The sequence below is a fragment of the Thalassophryne amazonica genome, chromosome 18, assembly GCF_902500255.1.
Source record: "Thalassophryne amazonica chromosome 18, fThaAma1.1, whole genome shotgun sequence".
Classification (NCBI taxonomy): domain Eukaryota; kingdom Metazoa; phylum Chordata; class Actinopteri; order Batrachoidiformes; family Batrachoididae; genus Thalassophryne; species Thalassophryne amazonica.
Genome location: NC_047120.1, coordinates 73903189 through 73924242, shown reverse-complemented (window position 1 = coordinate 73924242; position 21054 = coordinate 73903189). Strand labels below are relative to the sequence as shown.

The window sequence follows — 21054 nt, the reverse complement described above, 5'->3', positions numbered from 1 at the left end:
TCATTGAAGACAACTTTGGATGCTGTAGCTCCTCTGAAAAAGAGAGCTTTAAATCAGAAATGTCTGACTCCATGGTATAACTCGCAAACTCGTAGCTTAAAGCAGATAACCCGTAAGTTGGAGAGGAAATGGCGTCTCACTAATTTAGAAGATCTTCACTTAGCCTGGAAAAAGAGTCTGTTGCTCTATAAAAAAGCCCTCCGTAAAGCTAGGACATCTTTCTACTCATCACTAATTGAAGAAAATAAGAACAACCCCAGGTTTCTTTTCAGCACTGTAGCCAGGCTGACAAAGAGTCAGAGCTCTATTGAGCTGAGTATTCCATTAACTTTAATTAGTAATGACTTCATGACTTTCTTTGCTAATAAAATTTTAACTATTAGAGAAGAAATTACTCATAACCATCCCAAAGACGTATCGTTATCTTTGGCTGCTTTCAGTGATGCCGGTATTTGGTTAGACTCTTTCTCTCCGATTGTTCTGTCTGAGTTATTTTCATTAGTTACTTCATCCAAACCATCAACATGTTTATTAGACCCCATTCCTACCAGGCTGCTCAAGGAAGCCCTACCATTATTTAATGCTTCGATCTTAAATATGATCAATCTATCTTTGTTAGTTGGCTATGTATCACAGGCTTTTAAGGTGGCAGTAATTAAACCATTACTTAAAAAGCCATCACTTGACCCAGCTATCTTAGCTAATTATAGGCCAATCTCCAACCTTCCTTTTCTCTCAAAAATTCTTGAAAGGGTAGTTGTAAAACAGCTAACTGATCATCTGCAGAGGAATGGTCTATTTGAAGAGTTTCAGTCAGGTTTTAGAATTCATCATAGTACAGAAACAGCATTAGTGAAGGTTACAAATGATCTTTACAGAGATTAGAGCATGCCATAGGTATTAAAGGCACTGTGCTGCGGTGGTTTGAATCATATTTGTCTAATAGATTACAATTTGTTCATGTAAATGGGGAATCTTCTTCACAGACTAAAGTTAATTATGGAGTTCCACAAGGTTCTGTGCTAGGACCAATTTTATTCACTTTATACATGCTTCCCTTAGGTAGTATTATTAGACGGTATTGCTTAAATTTTCATTGTTACGCAGATGATACCCAGCTTTATCTATCCATGAAGCCAGAGGACATACACCAATTAGGTAAACTGCAGGATTGTCTTACAGACATAAAGACATGGATGACCTCTAATTTCCTGCTTTTAAACTCAGATAAAACTGAAGTTATTGTACTTGGCCCCACAAATCTTAGAAACATGGTGTCTAATCAGATCCTTACTCTGGATGGCATTACCCTGACCTCTAGTAATACTGTGAGAAATCTTGGAGTCATTTTTGATCAGGATATGTCATTCAAAGCGCATATTAAACAAATATGTAGGACTGCTTTTTTGCATTTACGCAATATCTCTAAAATCAGAAAGGTCTTGTCTCAGAGTGATGCTGAAAAACTAATTCATGCATTTATTTCCTCTAGGCTGGACTATTGTAATTCATTATTATCAGGTTGTCCTAAAAGTTCCCTAAAAAGCCTTCAGTTAATTCAAAATGCTGCAGCTAGAGTACTGACGGGGACTAGAAGGAGAGAGCATATCTCACCCATATTGGCCTCTCTTCATTGGCTTCCTGTTAATTCTAGAATAGAATTTAAAATTCTTCTTCTTACTTATAAGGTTTTGAATAATCAGGTCCCATCTTATCTTAGGGACCTCGTAGTACCATATCACCCCAATAGAGCGCTTCGCTCTCAGACTGCAGGCTTACTTGTAGTTCCTAGGGTTTGTAAGAGTAGAATGGGAGGCAGAGCCTTCAGCTTTCAGGCTCCTCTCCTGTGGAACCAGCTCCCAATTCAGATCAGGGAGACAGACACCCTCTCTACTTTTAAGATTAGGCTTAAAACTTTCCTTTTTGCTAAAGCTTATAGTTAGGGCTGGATCAGGTGACCCTGAACCATCCCTTAGTTATGCTGCTATAGACGTAGACTGCTGGGGGGTTCCCATGATGCACTGTTTCTTTCTCTTTTTGCTCTGTATGCACCACTCTGCATTTAATCATTAGTGATCGATCTCTGCTCCCCTCCACAGCATGTCTTTTTCCTGGTTCTCTCCCTCAGCCCCAACCAGTCCCAGCAGAAGACTGCCCCTCCCTGAGCCTGGTTCTGCTGGAGGTTTCTTCCTGTTAAAAGGGAGTTTTTCCTTCCCACTGTAGCCAAGTGCTTGCTCACAGGGGGTCGTTTTGACCGTTGGGGTTTTACACAATTATTGTATGGCCTTGCCTTACAATATAAAGCGCCTTGGGGCAACTGTTTGTTGTGATTTGGCGCTATATAAAAAAATTGATTGATTGATTGATCTTCTTATGGCCTCGGACAGTGGACTCATCTCTGTGCTTGTTCTGTTAGACCTCAGTGCTGCTTTTGATACTGTTGACCATAAAATTTTATTACAGAGATTAGCGCATGCCATAGGTATTAAAGGCACTGCACTGCGGTGGTTTGAATCATATTTGTCTAATAGATTACAATTTGTTCATGTAAATGGGGAATCTTCTTCACAGACTAAAGTTAATTATGGAGTTCCACAAGGTTCTGTGCTAGGACCAATTTTATTCACTTTATACATGCTTCTCTTAGGCAGTATTATTAGACGGTATTGCTTAAATTTTCAATGTTACGCAGATGATACCCAGCTTTATCTATCCATGAAGCCAGAGGACACACACCAATTAGCTAAACTGCAGGATTGTCTTACAGACATAAAGACATGGATGACCTCTAATTTCCTGCTTTTAAACTCAGATAAAACTGAAGTTATTGTACTTGGCCCCACAAATCTTAGAAACATGGTGTCTAACCAGATCCTTACTCTGGATGGCATTACCCTGACCTCTAGTAATACTGTGAGAAATCTTGGAGTCATTTTTGATCAGGATATGTCATTCAAAGCGCATATTAAACAAATATGTAGGACTGCTTTTTTGCATTTACGCAATATCTCTAAAATCAGAAAGGTCTTGTCTCAGAGTGATGCTGAAAAACTAATTCATGCATTTATTTCCTCTAGGCTGGACTATTGTAATTCATTATTATCAGGTTGTCCTAAAAGTTCCCTAAAAAGCCTTCAGTTAATTCAAAATGCTGCAGCTAGAGTACTAACAGGGACTAGAAGGAGAGAGCATATCTCACCCATGTTGGCCTCTCTTCATTGGCTTCCTGTTAATTCTAGAATATAATTTAAAATTCTTCTTCTTACTTATAAGGTTTTGAATAATCAGGTCCCATCTTATCTTAGGGACCTCGTAGTACCATATCACCCCAATAGAGCGCTTCGCTCTCAGACTGCAGGCTTACTTGTAGTTCCTAGGGTTTGTAAGAGTAGAATGGGAGGCAGAGCCTTCAGCTTTCAGGCTCCTCTCCTGTGGAACCAGCTCCCAATTCAGATCATATGCACCACTCTGCATTTAATCATTAGTGATTGATCTCTGCTCCCCTCCACAGCATGTCTTTTTCCTGGTTCTCTCCCTCAGCCCCAACCAGTCCCAGCAGAAGACTGCCCCTCCCTGAGCCTGGTTCTGCTGGAGGTTTCTTCCTGTTAAAAGGGAGTTTTTCCTTCCCACTGTAGCCAAGTGCTTGCTCACAGGGGGTCGTTTTGACCGTTGGGGTTTTACATAATTATTGTATGGCCTTGCCTTACAATATAAAGCGCCTTGGGGCAACTGTTTGTTGTGATTTGGCGCTATATAAAAAAATTGATTGATTGATTGATCAATCTGGCAAAGGAGCAGAGCAAAATGAGGAGCTTATATACACCCAGGTGATAAGGAGCAGATTGAAAGCAGGTGTGTGTGGAATGCACCAGAATGAGGGTGTGGCCAGTTTGAGGGAAACACCCACTGCCAAGAGCAAGCAGAGATAGACAAGAGAGAAAGGGACAGACAAACCCAAACAGGAAAAACCCCAGCAAGAGACTAAACAAAACAGAAAGCAACTGAACAAACACATCAAAGCAAAGAAATAAAAGAAGACAGAACTCAAATCCTGACAGATTAGTACTTGTCTGGGAGACATTGGGGGGGGGGGGGGGTTGTACACGTCTTTCTCCATGTAGAACTGCAGTTGCATCAGGAAGGACATTCAACATAAATCCTGTGCCAAATCCTCATGCAGATCTCTCCCAAAACCCAAAATATTAGCAGCAGCCGTAAAAAGTAACCATGCTGTAAGCTCCGCCCATTCCACTAAACCAGAGTTCTTTACCTTATTCCAGAAAGGGCCGAGGGAGTGCAGGTTTTCTTTGTAACCACCCAGTTCACCAGGTGATTTCACTGAAGAACTGATTTCATCTGCTCAAAGTGATGGTAATCAGTGAAATCACCTGGCACAGTGGGTGGTTGCAAAGAAAACCTGCACTCATTTGGCCCTTTCTGGGACGACTTGAAGAAGTCTGCACTGGAACATGTGATTCAAATTGGAGTTGTTAGTCCCTCATGTGACAGCTTACTTATCCTGCCAACAAGCAGCTTTTCCCTACACAGGAAATAAACAAAAAGATTGAATGAGCTTAAATAAGACAACAAGAAGGTGAGATGGAGGCTGATATTGAGGAAAGGAGGTACTGGTGAGGCTTTGCATCTGGCTCATTAACTGTTTATTAGATAGCAACCAGCTACTGATGGACACATTACATCTGTCGCAATTCAGGATGGATGGAAGAAGCTGGACAGTATGAGGGAAGAGGAAAAGGTGGCGCTGTCAGCCTGTCCTACTGAGTTATGGGAGTCGGAGTTTGACAGGGCGAAGTTTCATACACTGAAAAAAGAGAAGAGTTGAACCTTCAATAAATTGTCTCAGTTGATAACATTGAAATGACTTAAGCTGTTTGAACTTAGGTTTGTAAGTTATAGTTGATCTAACTTACAAACTTAAGTTCAAACAACATAATACATTCAAGTGTTACCAATTGAAACCACACGCAAAAAACACTGCATTATACTGAATCGTTCTTATCCAGCGGACAATACAAGTATGAACCATCTGTTTCTCTGTAGATGACCCATGGTCAGACATACAGTCATGAAGTGACATGAATGAGAAGGAGTTCACTCATCTCATCATGTCCACATCTGCTGGTGCGTGCCCAGCTGGCCAGCACGGGTGTCTTACCCAACACACATGTGTTGTGGACAGCACTGCATCATGTGGAACAGAGCTCACATGGGTGATGTGACAGTCAGATCCCCGGGGGCATGTTATGATCTGACGGTCCGTTTCAACCTGGAGGCAGCCTGTCAATGGTCTGCAGCAAGTGCGCGCGTGCACACTGCAGCCCATTGCCACAGCAATATATGTTTTTATTTGTGTCCACGTGTTGGCAGCAAGCAGATACACACGCATCATAGTGAGCAGTTGTTAGTCCATGTCTGTCCAAACACAGTACGTGTTGTCCAGAATGACAGATCTCCACAGCTGCTTCTGTCATAGCCACACCGCCTGTCAGTTCAGCGCACAGACCAAAGCCACACTCATGGAGCACTTAGACAAATTTCACTGCGAGTACAACAGTGATTGTCTGTAGACTGTTGTTGTGCCAAGAGTGCGACTGGCCACACATTTTCTAAGTGCCAAATAAGCGGTGTTAGATGTTCATGTGTGTCACCTGGAATTTGGCCGACACCTGCCGCAAGAGGGATCGATGGGCTCTCACAGTGCACACTCTGTCTTTCAGCCACTGATGTGTGCAAATAGTTGTAGCAACAGGTGTACGAGGCAGTTGCGATTTTACACATTTTGCACATGATTCCTGCTTCATGCGCACTTTATGTTCAATTTGATCAGATTTGCACTGTGTGAAGGGTCCCTAAGAATTTTTTTTATATATAGTAATCAGAAATTCATTTTGAGGTACAAAAACAAAACAAACAAACAAAAAAAAACATTTGCAAGCATTTTCTTCAGCAAGCTGTTGTGTATAAATGAGCAGTTCTGTGGCTGCCACTGATCTGTATGTAACACAGTGTTTTATACAGATCAGTGGTTTCTGCACTTTAGTCTTCCATGTTTTGGCCTGATGCCTCTTTTCTATTGGACAGTGTGAAGCTATGTCACAGTGCACAGCAGCGAATGTTGGATTGGGTTGAACATTGACCGCAGCAGTTTGATGACAAGCGGCAACGTGTGCTCCTGGCGAAGCATCGCTTTAGCTTGGTTTTTGATCAAAAACACAAAGCGTCTCATTGAAAATAATGCTTTTGAGACCGATCTGCGATCTAACGGCGTCAATGCTCCCGGTGTGAAAGCCCCTTTAGTTGGTTCTTTTTTGGTCGTCTCATGTAGCACCGGGAAATCAGTCCATCTCCACGGCAACAGTGATGCTCCGTCCATACAGAACACTGATCCATCAGAGGGTGTCACTTCCTTTAAATAGCCTTCAGTCTGATCCACAGCTCCAACTATTGAAGTTGACAAATGTCATTAAAATTCAAAGAACAAATCTTTCAGCGGCTGCACACATTAACACACAAAGACGCACATGAGGAAACGCTAACCCCAGCTGAGGACGTCCTCCGGGACACTGCGGCCAGACTTGGGTTTCTCTCCTGGGGCTGGTGCTGGCTAACACACATGCTAATACTTGGAAGTCTCTTCATAAAAATAATCTCCTACATCTGAGCCTCCGACCAGACTTTTCACCACCGATTAGCGCTCAAACTTGTGGTGATGACAAAAGAAGGGTTTTGACAAAGCGCCAAAACAGACTGTCACAACACACCAGCTTTCTAAAAACTCCTCACCCAACCTGATTGCTTCCTCCTCCTGAAGCACTGCCGATTAGTACCCGCCTGAGAAAACGGAATGTCAAGAACGGTTTGTGAAAGATTTAGTCATTGAAATCAGTCGACGGTCAGCTGGTTGGCAGACACAGAATGAAGACAGCTTCGCTCAGCCTCTGCAGCCAAAAACAAGCTGTGGTGCAGCTGAGTAAAGCTCAACCACAGTTCCTCAAAGGACAGCAACTGGAATGCCAACATGTTCCGTCCAAGGTAGAAATAAAGGCTGCTGGAGCTTTGTCATCACAACACGCTCAGCAAAATGATTCTGGGAAACACTCGCTTTAACACATTATGTCAACTGGACTCAAACAGAACAAACCTGTTCGGTCCATGTAGCCAGCAAAGAGTGCAGCTTTAGCCAAATTAACAACATTACTAAGAGTTCGGTCTTTAAAACCTGCCATGTTTTGGGCTTCAGTGGCACACTGGCAGGTACCCGCTCAATGGCCAGGCCTGAGATCACATGAACATTTCTAATTGCTTCACTCGTACACTCAAATCCATAAGTATATATATACACACACACACACACACACACAGGGCCTATGCTTACGGCGCATCCAGAAAGTATTCACCGCGCTTCACTTTTACACATTTTCTTATGTTACAGCCGTATTCCAAAACGGATGAAATTCATTTTTTCCCTCAAACTTCTACACACAACACCTCATAATGACAATGTGAAAAAGTTTTTTCTTTTAGATTTTTGCAAATTTATTCATATTAATAATCAAAGAAATCACATGTACATAAGTATTCACAGTCTTTGCCATGAAGCTCAAATTGAGCTCAGGTGCCTCCTGTTTCCACTGATCATCCTTGAGATGTTTCTACAGCTTAATTGGAGTCCACCTGGGGTAAATTCAGTTGACTGGACATGATTTGAAAAGACACACACCTGTCTACATATAAGGTCCCACAGTTGACAGTCAGAGCACAAACCAAGTATGAAGTCAAAGAAATTGTCTGTAGACCTCTGAGACAGGATTGTCTGGAGGCACAAATCTGGGGAAGGGCACAGAAACATTTCTGCTGCTTTGAAGGTCCCAATGAGCACAGTGACCTCCATCATCTGTAAATGGAAGAAGTTCAGATCCACCGGGACTCTTCCTTGAGCTGGCCGCCCATCTAAACTGAGCAATCGGGGGAGAAGGACCTTAGTCAGGGGGGTCACCAAGAACCCAATGGTCACTCTGTCAGAGGTCCAGCATTCCCCTCTGGAGAGAGGAGAACTGTCATGCCCCGCCCTGATCTAGGCTCCTTTAGTGCATCTCCATCTGCCCCAGCTTTGTTTTTATTAATTGTTATTTTCATTATGTGTTTATTCTATGTTCTATTTTTGCTTTGTCACTTTCTTTCTTTGTTACTTTTATACTTTGGCCATGTTTCAGTTCCGTTCTTGTTTTGGTCCTAGCACAGAACCTTATGGAGTTCCACAAGGTTCTGTGCTAGGACCAATTTTATTCACTTTATACATGCTTCCCTTGGGCAGTATTATTAGACGGTATTGCTTAAATTTTCATTGTTACGCAGATGATACCCAGCTTTATCTATCCATGAAGCCAGAGGATACGCACCAATTAGCTAAACTGCAGGATTGTCTTACAGACATAAAGACATGGATGACCTCTAATTTCCTGCTTTTAAACTCAGATAAAACTGAAGTTATTGTACTTGGCCCCACAAATCTTAGAAGCATGGTGTCTAACCAGATCGTTACTCTGGATGGCATTTCCCTGATCTCTAGTAATACTGTGAGAAATCTTGGAGTTATTTTTGATCAGGATATGTCATTCAAAGCGCATATTAAACAAATATGTAGGACTGCCTTTTTGCATTTACGCAATATCTCTAAAATCAGAAAGGTCTTGTCTCAGAGTGATGCTGAAAAACTAATTCATGCATTTGTTTCCTCTAGGCTGGACTATTGTAATTCATTATTATCAGGTTGTCCTAAAAGTTCCCTAAAAAGCCTTCAGTTGGTTCAGAATGCTGCAGCTAGAGTACTGACGGGGACTAGCAGGAGAGAGCATATCTCACCCGTGTTGGCCTCCCTTCATTGGCTTCCTGTTAATGCTAGAATAGAATTTAAAATTCTTCTTCTTACTTATAAGGTTTTGAATAATCAGGTCCCATCTTATCTTAGGGACCTCATAGTACCATATTACCCCATTAGAGCGCTTCGCTCTCAGACTGCGGGCTTACTTGTAGTTCCTAGGGTTTGTAAGAGTAGAATGGGAGGCAGAGCCTTCAGCTTTCAGGCTCCTCTCCTGTGGAACCAGCTCCCAATTCAGATCAGGGAGACAGATACCCTCTCTACTTTTAAGATTAGGCTTAAAACTTTCCTTTTCGCTAAGGCTTATAGTTAGGGCTGGATCGGGTGACCCTGGACCATCCCTTGGTTATGTTGCTTTAGACGTAGACTGTGTTTCATAATTATTGTATGGCCTTGCCTTGCAATGTGGAGCGCCTTGGGGCAACTGTTTGTTGTGATTTGGCGCTATACAAGAAAAAAGTTGATTGATTGATTGATTGTTCAATCAGTCTGTGTTTTCATGGTTTATAATTTAGTTATTGTTTGCTTATTTTTGCTGTTCTCAGTTCTGTTATATGTATGTAGTACTTTGATGTCAGGTTTTGTTATCACTTAGTCTCTGTTTTACTTATAGTTTTTGTCTGTCTGTTCCAGTTTAGTTTTGTCATAGTGTTTAATTTCCTATTATTGTCTCATCAGTTTATGTAGTTTATCTTCATCTTTTGGTTTGCTTTTCAGTCCTGTTCAAGTTTTGATCACCTGTTCATGTTTCCTTTGTATGGTCTTTAGTTGTCATGTCTGTAATTCTCGTCACTGCTCACTTACACCTGTTTGTCTCATCCTGTCTTCGTCTGCTCCGTGTCTGCACTCATCTCAGTTCTCACGTGTTCACACCCAGCTTCTTCATTATCACTGTCTCCCTCTGATCACTGCACTCTCTTGTCCTGCACCTGCACTTCCTCATCTCTGTTGGCCACACCCCATTTTGTCTGTCATTTCCTTGCCCACTTGTCACTGCCCTTTCTTGCATCTCTTTTCCCCTCTTGTCGACATTGTCACTTACCAGCTCACGTCACTGTTCTGTTGTTTGCCTAGCCGTGTTTTTGACCCCAGCTCTGCTTTTTGGAACCTGTTTTTGCCTCTCATCTGATTGCCCTGTTTGCTGGTTTACTGAAGCCTGCTTGTTTTGGAGCTTGACTTATTGTCTCGCCCTTATCTGTACTTTTGCACCGTGGACTGCTTGCCTGTGTACCATACCCGTGTCTCCATTAAAGACCCAGCCTTTACTCATATGCCAGCCTGTGAGTCTGCATGTTGCATCCAGCCTCAGTCAGTGCCTCACTACCTCTCAGCCTGACAAGAACCTTCCAAAAGAACAACCATCTCTGCAGCAATCTAAGCAGCTTGGGACTCCAACGAGGGCAGTCGCCTCTCCTCCACTCGCCCTTATCTCTGTTCCCTCTGTTCTCTGCCTTTAACCTTCAAGTCCTGACTTCACCAGGCTGTGAATTCCTCAAATTATATTGGGTTCTGGATCTATTGGACTACTATTGGATTAACCATGGAATTGATCAGCTGGTCTCTGAACGCTATTGACACCATTTTTTCTACAAGAAGGTCAGGACCGGGGGATCCTACCTGCCCAGATGGAACGTATCCTGCCAGCTATGTTCTTGACTCCTGGGAGTCTTGGCGTGTTGCATGCTTGGTGCCTTTCTCCGTTGAGGATGTCGAGGATTTATTCATTTTTGGTCTTATGGTAGCAGGGCTGGTACTTTTTGGCTTATGTGCTGCCCTGATCTACCGGAAAATTGGCAAGATGGCGGCATCAAGAACTATGGCCCCTCGCTTGTCCGTCATGATTAACGAGGTCGGCAAGGCAGTGCATTCTCAGACTGCGTTGACTCTTGAACTCAGACATCTTGGAGCAGATGCGTGCCTTGCAGTTGAAGCTGAAGGTTTCAGAGGCCGGTGAATATTCTTAATTAATAATTGGGAATATTCTTAATTCATAATTGGGATTTGGTTGTTCAAGTGGAACTGTTAAAAGGGTTTTTCACTGCTCAAACCACAACGCTCCAGGCTTATCCAGCCTCAAGGACAAATTGCCCAATGTTTTCCTCCAGAGGAATGTCTTCAGGCTCTGGTGAGATTATTCGGCTCCTTCTTATCTCAACCCACAAAGACAATAAACTGACAGACTTACACATGGACAAGACTGAAGCATGCTCCATTTTTCCCTTTACCTCCTTTCCTGCTCCCCATCACTTTACCCCATCCCGGCCACCGCTCACACCACCCCTTCCCCCTCCGGGGGCTGCGTAGTTTTTAGCTGCGGCAGGTCCCCGTTCCCCCCAAGCTAGCAGCGGCGTGACTCCAGTTGCAGCAGCCTTCACCCACTTTACCTCAATTTGTTTAGTGCACATAAACAATGTCAAACGTATATGTGTTGTCTCTAATTCTGATGTGTGCCATTATTACAGTAAACAAACAATAATTGTGGATTAATTGCTGTATCTTGTCTGAGGTAATTGAAGTGTAAATGTAATTGCCCTTTTTCAGGATCAATAAAGTTGTCTGAAGTCTGAATCAGGCCTGTATGGTAGCGTGTCCAGACTGAAGCCACTCCTTAGTAAAAGGCACATGGCAGCCCACCTGGAGTTTGACAAAAGGCCCCTGAAGGACTCTCAGACCAGGAGAAACAAAATTCTCTGGTCTGAAAAGATTGAACTCTTTGGTGTCATGTTTGGAGGAAACCAGGCACCTACAGTGAAGCATGGTGGTGGCAGCATCATGCTGCAGTAATGTACAGAGACATCCTGGATGAAAACCTGCTCCAGAGCACTCTTGACCTCAGACTGGGGCGACGGTTCATCTTTCAGCAGGACAATGACCCTAAGCACACAGCCAAGATATCAAAGGAGTGTCTTCAGGAGTGTCTCTGTGAATGTCCTTGAGTGTCCCAGCCAGAGCCCAGACATGAATCTGATTGAACATCTTTGGAGAGATCTGAAAATGTCTGTGCAGCGACGCTCCCCATCTCAACCTGATGGCGCTTGAGAGGTGCTGCAAAGAGGAATGGACCAAACTGTCCAAAGATAGGTGCACCGAGCTTATGGCATCATATTCAAGAAGACTTGAGGCTGGAATTGCTGCCAAAGGTGCATCAACAAAGTATTGAACAAAGGCTGTGAATATTTATGGCCATGTGAGTCCTTAGTTTTTTGCAAATTGTAAATTTGCAAAATTTTAAAAGAAATATTTTTCATGTTGTCATTATGGGGTGTTGTGAGTACAACTTTGAGGGTAAAAATTAATTTACTCTGTTTTGGAATAAGGCTGGAACATAACAAAATGTGGAAAAAGTGAAGCGCTGTGAATACTTTGCGGATGCACTGTAGTTGGACATTCCTCTATCCCATTCTGCCTATTGGGCACCACTGCTTTAACTGCCTTTGACTAAAGCCATCAACAGCATAATAAAAGGAATTGGGTCACATTAAAGTCATTGTTAATGTTTGACTGGACTTTGATCTTGATGGATCAATAATGGCTAAGCCGTTGGACACTGTGGACAGGCAGGATTGAAGAAGAAAGCATGAGAGATAGTAGGACGTTTAATCTGGAAGGTACATATGTCTGTGGAAGACTCAGAATATGCCTCAGGATGCCCCAGGAAGAGTTACAGGAGGTGGCTAAGGATAGGGAAGTGTAGACTGAGCTGAGCCATATTTACTATTCTTAACAGGCCAATTGTAGAGAAGCTTGAATCTTCGACTGGACTGGGTTGCTTGACGTGAGGACATTTCGCTTCAAATCGCAGAAGCATCCTCAGCTAAAATTCTTGCTCTGGTTGTCTGACTTCTGTCTTGACTCTTGTAGAGAAGAATAAACAGAAGCCAACAAAAGCTGGAGTTTTTTTTTATATACCTAACCAGATCCCTCCTACCGAGAGGCCGACTGCTATTGGCTAGTGACTAAACAATAGCTCTAATTAGCACCTATTGTGCTCTAGTTAGCACCCTCCTAATGACAGGGCAGCTGTCCCTCCTAATGATGGGACGGAAGCCTCTCCTGATGGCTCCCTTGACGACTCTGCTGATCAATCAATCAATCAATCAATTTTATTTATATAGCGCCAAATCACAACAAACAGTTGCCCCAAGGCGCCGCTGATGACATGAATGACTCATTACCATGAACAAAAGACTGAAACTGCTTTGACCTGAGTACCCCATTGTAAACCTGGGACAAAGCATGTCTCAGACCCCCTCCCCGGTTAAGACTGGGTTTCAACTGTTTCACATAGAATGCTTCCTTGACACCTCTCTCAAACCATTTCTTCTCTCTGGCTAAGACTTTAACTTCCTTGTCCTCAAACGTGTGGTTAGTGTCTTTAAGGTGGAGATGAACTGCAGACTGAGGTCCACTGGCGCCCTCTCTGCAGTGCTGGTATAGCCTTTTGTGTAACAGCTGCTTAGTCTCACCTATGTAGCGTTTGTTACAGTTTTCCTGACATCTGATAGAATACACTACATTGCTCTGTTTGTAACTAGGGATCCTGTCCTTAGGGTGAACTAATTTCTGTCTCAAGGTGTTAACCGGTTTAAAGTAAACTGAGATTTTGTGCTGTCTGAAGATCCTCTGTAGTTTTTCCCCTACTCCTGCTAAATAAGGGAGAGACACTCCTCTTCTTCTTGTCTCCGTCTCCTGTCTATCTGGTCTCTTTGTTTTCTGGGACTTCTGCACTTTGTCCAGGGACCATCGTGGGTACCCACATACTGTGAGGGCTTTCCGTACAAGTTGTTGTAAAACTCCAGTTTTTGTGGCTTCTGTTTATTCTTCTCTACAAGAGTCAAGACAGAAGTCAGACTACTAGAGCAAGAATTTTAGCCGAGGAAGCTTCTGCGATTTGAAGCGAAACGTCCTCGCGTCAACCAACCCAGTCCAGTCGAAGACTCAAGCTTCTCTACTATGGAAACCACCTGTACAACTGAGAGCCTACACAGAAACAACAGGCCAATTGCAGGTAGACATATCCTACATTTTCCCAGAGTTGCTGCAGTGGATCCACATGCTGATTTGTCACAGGTTTCATGCTGGATACAGTTCCTGATGCAACTCAAGATGTACATGGAGAAATGGAGAAGGGGAACCTTTTAAATCCACAAAATTATTAATCACAAGCTGATTTAGCACCACAAAATGATTATCAATGTCAACCAGCTGGCTTGGTTAGCAATGAAGTTAGACTTCCAGCTTATAAAGTTTGATTCCAGGTGTGTCCTTGAACAAGACATTTCACCAGTCCACCTTAAGCCTGGTTCACATGACAGGATTTTAAAATTATCTTTCGGTTTCCAAAACCTGAGAGACCACACACATGAAGATAAAAAATCATGGATCTGACAGGTTTGGTGGTACAGTGTGTGGTGTTCAGCCACACGGTAAGGACAACACCACCACACACAAACAGATTTCACACACGAACATTTACAGTTCAGACAGGAAATCTCGCAAAATCTCTCGAGATTAAACGTGATTTCAGAGTAAACAAACAGAGGTACTTTGTGGACTATTTAAAACAGAGGGAAAAAAATGACACAAAAAGAAAAAGAAAAGGTGTTCTTTAAAGGAGTGGAGACAGCGCGACCACCGGACTTTCTGGTAAATCAGAACAGCTGTTTTGATTTTATTTTCTGCTCCGTACGTCCGTCACCTCGCTTTCTGATTGGCTGTACGTCACATTCAGCAGGCTGTGAGCTCGTTTTGGTCAGAGGACACAACACACACTGTGATATCAGGCCAAAAAAAATCCAATATGTTGAATATCCCCGATTTGCGATCGGAGCACTCTGAACACACCACACACAGGAGGAATATCTGATCAGATTATCTTTAGTGTCATCACGATTGTCGGGGCGTTCTTAAGCTTGTCGGAAGGGGAAGATTGGGTCCGATATCGGCCTAATTATCCTGCCGTGTGAACCAGGCCTTAGTGGGAAGAAGCTGGCATCCCATCCAGAGGGTGTCTCCTTCCTTTCACACTAAGGAGTCCTGGCCTGATGTGTCGGTGGTACTCCATATGGTAACGGCGGCAATATCAGAGGTTAAAGTATGGTTCTCAAAGGTTCAAAGATTATAATGTGTTAAGAAATGCTTCGAGTTGGTCCTGCGCCAGGCAAGTATTTGGGAGCACAGTCCCCGTCAGTGGCTATTATGGCTTTACAAAAGCAGACCAAACATTTCCTGCAAAGCTAGAAAAACTCAATTTTTTAAGTGTACTTTAAAAGTATTCTACCAGTCTTCAATGGGAACCAGCACTTCCCTTTTAACTGCTGCTTTATCTGACAGAGGGCAGAAATAAATCAGTGAAATCACACAAAACAGGCAAAACAGAATACTGATGCAACACATCTGCCATTCCAGAAGAGTCGTCTATAATCCAACAGCAGTCACTAAGGACAGACTTTCAAACTTCATATTCAGTCTTCTTGTGGATTGATGGCCAAACCACAAAATTTCACCTCTTTAGAAAGAAGTAAACCACTTGAAATTCTGTATTTTATTCTTGTTAAAACCTACAGGACTTTCTTTACTATCGTGATGATCATTTTGTTTATAAACAATTTTTTTTTCTTTTTTTGATTTTTTTTTTTTACACTTGTTTAAGTTTGATCATTCCAAAATACACACTTACAGAGAGTTGCCAGATAATGAGATTTGAAGCAAAAGCCAAAGAAGCACATGCACTGTAGTTCACATCTAAGATTGAAACACTTTCAGGGAATGACCTGGTCATGCTTTTGTGCTGTGAAACAATAGCAGTAATTCGGCACTGTTTAATGCACCACAATCACTCACTTTATTCTAACTTAAGGACAAGAGCAGACAGACCTTTTCACAGCTATTCCTGCACACATCACAAAGGCTGACCCACTGCACAGAGCTGCACGGTCTAAAAATGACTGACTGCTGACATACACGGCACAGGGAGCATGCTGGGCTTTGTCAGGCTTCCACATGTGTTTCCAATGGGGGGAGGGATATTAGATTCCAGGCTGGAGTGCAGACTACAGCTGAGGTGCATGTGTGTGCGCACGGTTTTGTCTTCATGCAACCACACTATGCATACACGTGCACAGTAAAATATGGCAGACATGCACGGGCTCAGGTTACTGTGTGGCTGCTGAATGTCTAACGAGGGAAGACGTCAGTCTTGTCTGAGAAGCAGGCGTGACAGCAATGAGATTCAGAGTTAAACTAAACCATGGCTGAATTTTTACGAACACACGTTTAGATAGTTTAAAACCTGTAGACACTTTTCCCCATCTAGCATCAGTGTTCAGCAGCCTGGGGTGGCAACAGACAGAAAAAACAGACATATCTTGGGCATGTTTTAATATATTAAGTGCGCAGAATGTTATTGTGTGTGCATATGGCTTGATAAATTTGTGCACACAAAATCAGTTGTTTTAGCAGGGCAGGAAGTCATTCATTCCATCCACCTGCTTCCTGGACTAGTCCTTGGACCACTATGCCGCCTGAATTAAACACAGGGGGCATAGTGGTCTTTTCTATTTTTATTTTACATCTTCAGCTCAAACAAAACCTTTGTATTTTTCAGACTTTGATCATTCTTTGTCGTTTATGTTTAAGTCATTGAGGCTGTGTGCAAAAAAAGTGTTTTTCCCAGCTGGAAAATCCAGTGTTTGTCTAAAAACACTCAGCTGAGACACCCTTGGAAGTGCAGGTTTTGTAATTTTTAGTTTTTAATCATTTGGTTGCTATAATAATGAATATCTGCAGAATTAAAAATGTCAGCATGATGATGAATATTTGCTTTGGATTAATCAAAACAAATTCCTTAATTTGTGAGAATGAAATCTTATGTTGTGTGCTCAATGTAGTTGTAATTACACTCAGCAAAGATATAAATGCAACACTGTTTTTTTTCTCCCATTTTTTCTCCCAGCAGCAGCAGCATTCAGCATTCAATTCCATCAGCCCTAGTAGGCTTGTCAACAAACTGCAGGCATTGAAGCTTGGAACCCCGCTATGCCTATGGATTAAGGACTTTCTGACAAACAGACGGCAGTATGTGAGAATAGGCAACTCCACATCCGCTTCCACTGTCATCAACACTGGCGTGCCACAAGGGTGTGTACTAAGCCCCATCTTGTACACACTATACACCCATGACTGCGTTGCTATTCACAGCGCCACCAACTCTGTCATCAAATTTGCTGATGACACGACAGTCGTGGGACTGATCAGTGACAACAATGAAATGCCCTACAGAGAGGAAGTGGATTCACTGGTGACATGGTGCAGTGAAAACCATCTCCATCTGAATACCAAGAAAACGAAAGAAATAATAATTGACTTTCGGAAGGCACGGGTTACACCTCACCATGCTCTGATGATCAAAGGGGAACGGGTGGAATGTGTCCAAGAATTCAAGTTCCTAGGACTACACATCTCTGAGGAAGTTGGCTGGACAGCCAATACCAATCATATGGTTAAAAAGGCCCAGCAACGCCTATTTTTCCTAAGAACATTGAAAAAGAACAAGCTGCCTCCGCCTCTGTTGAAGAATTTCTACTGCTGCACCATTGAGAGCGTACTCACATATGGATGTACGGTGTGGTATGCCAGCTGCACCACATCTGAGAAGAAACAGCTTCAGCGAGTGATTAAAGCAGCTCAGCGGATCATCGGTTGCCCGCTCCCATCCCTGGCTGAGATTTACTCAAAACGCCTTCTCGGACGGGCCACAAAGATCACGAATGATCCCTACCATCCAGGACACTCCCTCTTCTCCATCCTCCCGTCTGGCAGGCTCCGGGTTATCCGAGCCCGCACAAACAGACTGAAGGACAGCTTTTTCCCAATGGCTGTGAAAAGACTTTTAGAAGAATATTGACTACTTGTATCACACTGGGGATCACACTGCACTGTTTTTATTATTGCACCGGATATTCCCTCCACTAGTCTGTTGTATATTGTAATTTATCTGTGAGGGAGCTGCTTCACAGGGGTGTCGCCGAACGACATTTCATTGTGTTATTATACAATGACAATAAAGCTTATTCAATTCAATTCAGTTTTTCATGAGCTGAGCTCAAAGGTTTAAAACATTTTCTATATACACAAAAGACCTACTGTATTTCTCTCAAATATTGTTCACAAATCTGTGTTCGTGAGCACTAAACTATACTGTAATAGAAAAACTAAGTTGCCCAGAAGAGTAAAGGACACAACTATAACCTGATTATTTCTTATCTTATTTTCACCAAAAGTTAACATTTCAATTGAACTGGAGCACCGCTCTTGTTCACAAACTTTTGCCAACACTAGTTTCCAATTCCACATTTTGTTTTCCCTTGGAAAAAAAATTCAAAGAGTCTTTCCATAACCTAAAATATTACACAAAATATAGATCAAAAAGGCTTTCCAATGTTAAAATCAAATATCTGCTAAACATGAAATACAGATCAGATGTGGATCAAACTTAGCCTATTTATTGAGAGTGCCCGTTTGCACCTCCTTGTCACAAATGAGAGTGATTGAAGCAAAGTGGGCTTTTCAATATTTAATTAATCTGTGCACAAATTCCACAATCCAGATCAGATCTGGATCAAACTTTGTCAGGTGATAGTGAGTGCCAGTCTGCACCTTGCTTTCAAATATGAGTGTTTGGGGCAAGTTTAATTAAGATATATTGTAAAATATGCATTAAATGGGGTTTTCAATGTTAAATTTAAATGGTCACAAAATCTGTAATCTGGATCAGATCTGGATCAGACTTTGTCATGTGATAAAGGATACCATCCTACATAAGGCTCTCAGATATGAAAGAAACGTGATCTTTTTTTAACAGAGTTATGAATTTTTGAAAATTTGTTCAAATGTTAAAGGATAGTGATTTTTTTCATGACCTGTAAAATTTAATCAGTTCTTGCTGATCAGGATATGAATCCTCAGTAAAAAAATCCCTAATGATGTTTGAAAATTTGTGGGCTCCAGGCTGTTCACAAACAGACAAAAAAAACAAAAAACAAAAAAACACCCTGCGGGAGACGGGTATCGTGCCAAAAGGTGAACAAGACAGACTACCACGAGGAAAGACAATCATGAAGATGGACTGGCAAGTTCTTTAGACAATCACATGGTGTGTCAAGAGAAGATGTTCATCAAGTGTCCGTGGGTGTATTTCGAAGACAATACCATGAAAAAAACTGCCTGCACGATGTCTGTAGTTATTTGACCAAGTCTTTCCATCATAACAGTCAATGACGTCATACTGGAGAAATTTTGATTTCTTTGGAAAACCTTTCGTTTTTTATACCACATGACATTTATCACTCAGAAATACAATTTGACCTCACCACAAACCCTGGAAGTCATTTGCTTTTCTGAGGCAATTGCCCTTTTGCAAGGCCAACCCCTTTAATTCCCTGATATTTGAATGCAAAATTTCAAGAAAATGCCTTCGGGAGTGTTCATTTACTGAGCTTGGTCTTTGTCCTTTCTTTGAACATATTGTGACCTTGATCTTTTACCTTGACCTCATTTTTTTCCTCACGTCAAGAGAAGTTTTTTCAAGTTTCTACATGTCCTTTTTGAAGACTATCCAAGTTTATTTGCACGCTTTTTCATACCCTTAAATATCAAAATGTTGCACTTTTTTCTCATCATAACATCACCAAATCACATCATAATGCAAAACTTTTAATATGTTCTGAATCCCCTCATCAAGCACTTTAATTTGGATACATGTCATGACATGTTTTAATCAAATATGAAATTTGACCTACCTGTAGGTCATCTTTGACCTCAAGGCAAACCCTGAAGGTTATGGTTGATTGCCTATCCCAGGTAATGCCTTATGGGGAAGACTATTCACCATATTCATGTGAAATGTGGAGGCAAAAAAGCACAAATTGCTACCAGGAACGTTTTTTGGGTGATTTTAGTGTTTGTTCTTCCTGTGACCTTGACCTTTGACCTTCCTCAAGTGTCTACTTGTCCACTTTGAAGATGATCCAAGATGATTTTCATGCTTTTTCAGAAGCTTAAAAATCATAATTTTGTACTTTTCACATGATAACGACACTCGAATCATGTAACACAAAACTGTTGATATTTTCTGAACCGTCTTACCAAGTCCTTTCATTTGATGCATTACATGACATGTTTTACTCAAATATGAAATTTGACCTACTTGTAGGTCATCTGCCCTTGACCTGCCCTTATGCAACGTCAGCACCCTAATTTGAGAGGCACTGCTGGGTGCCCTGGCCCCAGGAATATATTTAACATCAGCTGGCATCTGTCATCTAACTTTACGGGTGATAGAATACTCTATCACTAACACTCGACGTTTTGGCCTGGAGATGGGATCAAAGTCACCCATGTTGTTGTCTTTCTGATGCCTGATTCTGTTTTTTCTCTCTGTTTGAGGTGCAGCTCCATCCAGAGATGGGTGTGGTGTCTGTTTCTGAAACCCTCCTGTCCTGTGCACCAGCAACATTTCCTGTGTATTCGTTTTGTGAATTATTTTGTAATTTGTGTCTGTATCATGGCCCAAGCAGAGGGTCACCCCTTTGAGTCTGGTCTGCTTGAGGTTTCTTCCACAAATCACAAATCAGAGGAAGTTTTTCCTTAGGGCCCCTTCACACATAGTACGAATGCGGTCGAATTGCACATGAAGCAGGAATCGTATGCAATACATGTAAAATCATAGATGCCTCTAACACGTCATACACCTGTTGCTACAACTATTTGCGCAGACCAGCAGCCGAAAGACAGAGTGTGCACAGTGAGCGACAGGTGTTGGCCAAATTCCAGGTGACATGCATGAACATCTAACACCACTTGTTTGGCTCTTAGAAAATGTGTGGCCATTCACGCTATTTGCACGAAAGCAGTCAGCAGACAATCACTTTCGAGCTGGCGGTAAAATTTGTGTGCCCCCACGACTGTGAAGCTGCCAAATGCACATGTGGAGTGCCAGAGTGTCGGCTCCACACACAACACGTGCATGTCTTTTGTGCGCTCCCCCAACGCTCCCAACACATGGCGTGTGTGTGGTTCATGCTCTCCCCACTAGAGCATGACATGGGAGTGGATTTTCACTCCCGTCCCATCCCACTCCCAGAAAAAAATCCCAT

The 21054-nt window shown here is 42.3% G+C and overlaps 1 long non-coding RNA gene across 1 annotated transcript; it reads right to left on the bottom strand.

Moving 5' to 3' along the window:
* Positions 1-10545: 10545 nt before the first annotated feature.
* On the bottom strand, positions 10546-20272 carry LOC117531180. Its single transcript, XR_004566546.1, has 3 exons — positions 20128-20272; positions 12741-12746; positions 10546-10555 (listed from the first exon to the last, which is right to left on the bottom strand). It is a non-coding gene; the product is annotated as an uncharacterized LOC117531180 (long non-coding RNA).
* Between the last annotated feature and the right edge of the window lie 782 nt (positions 20273-21054).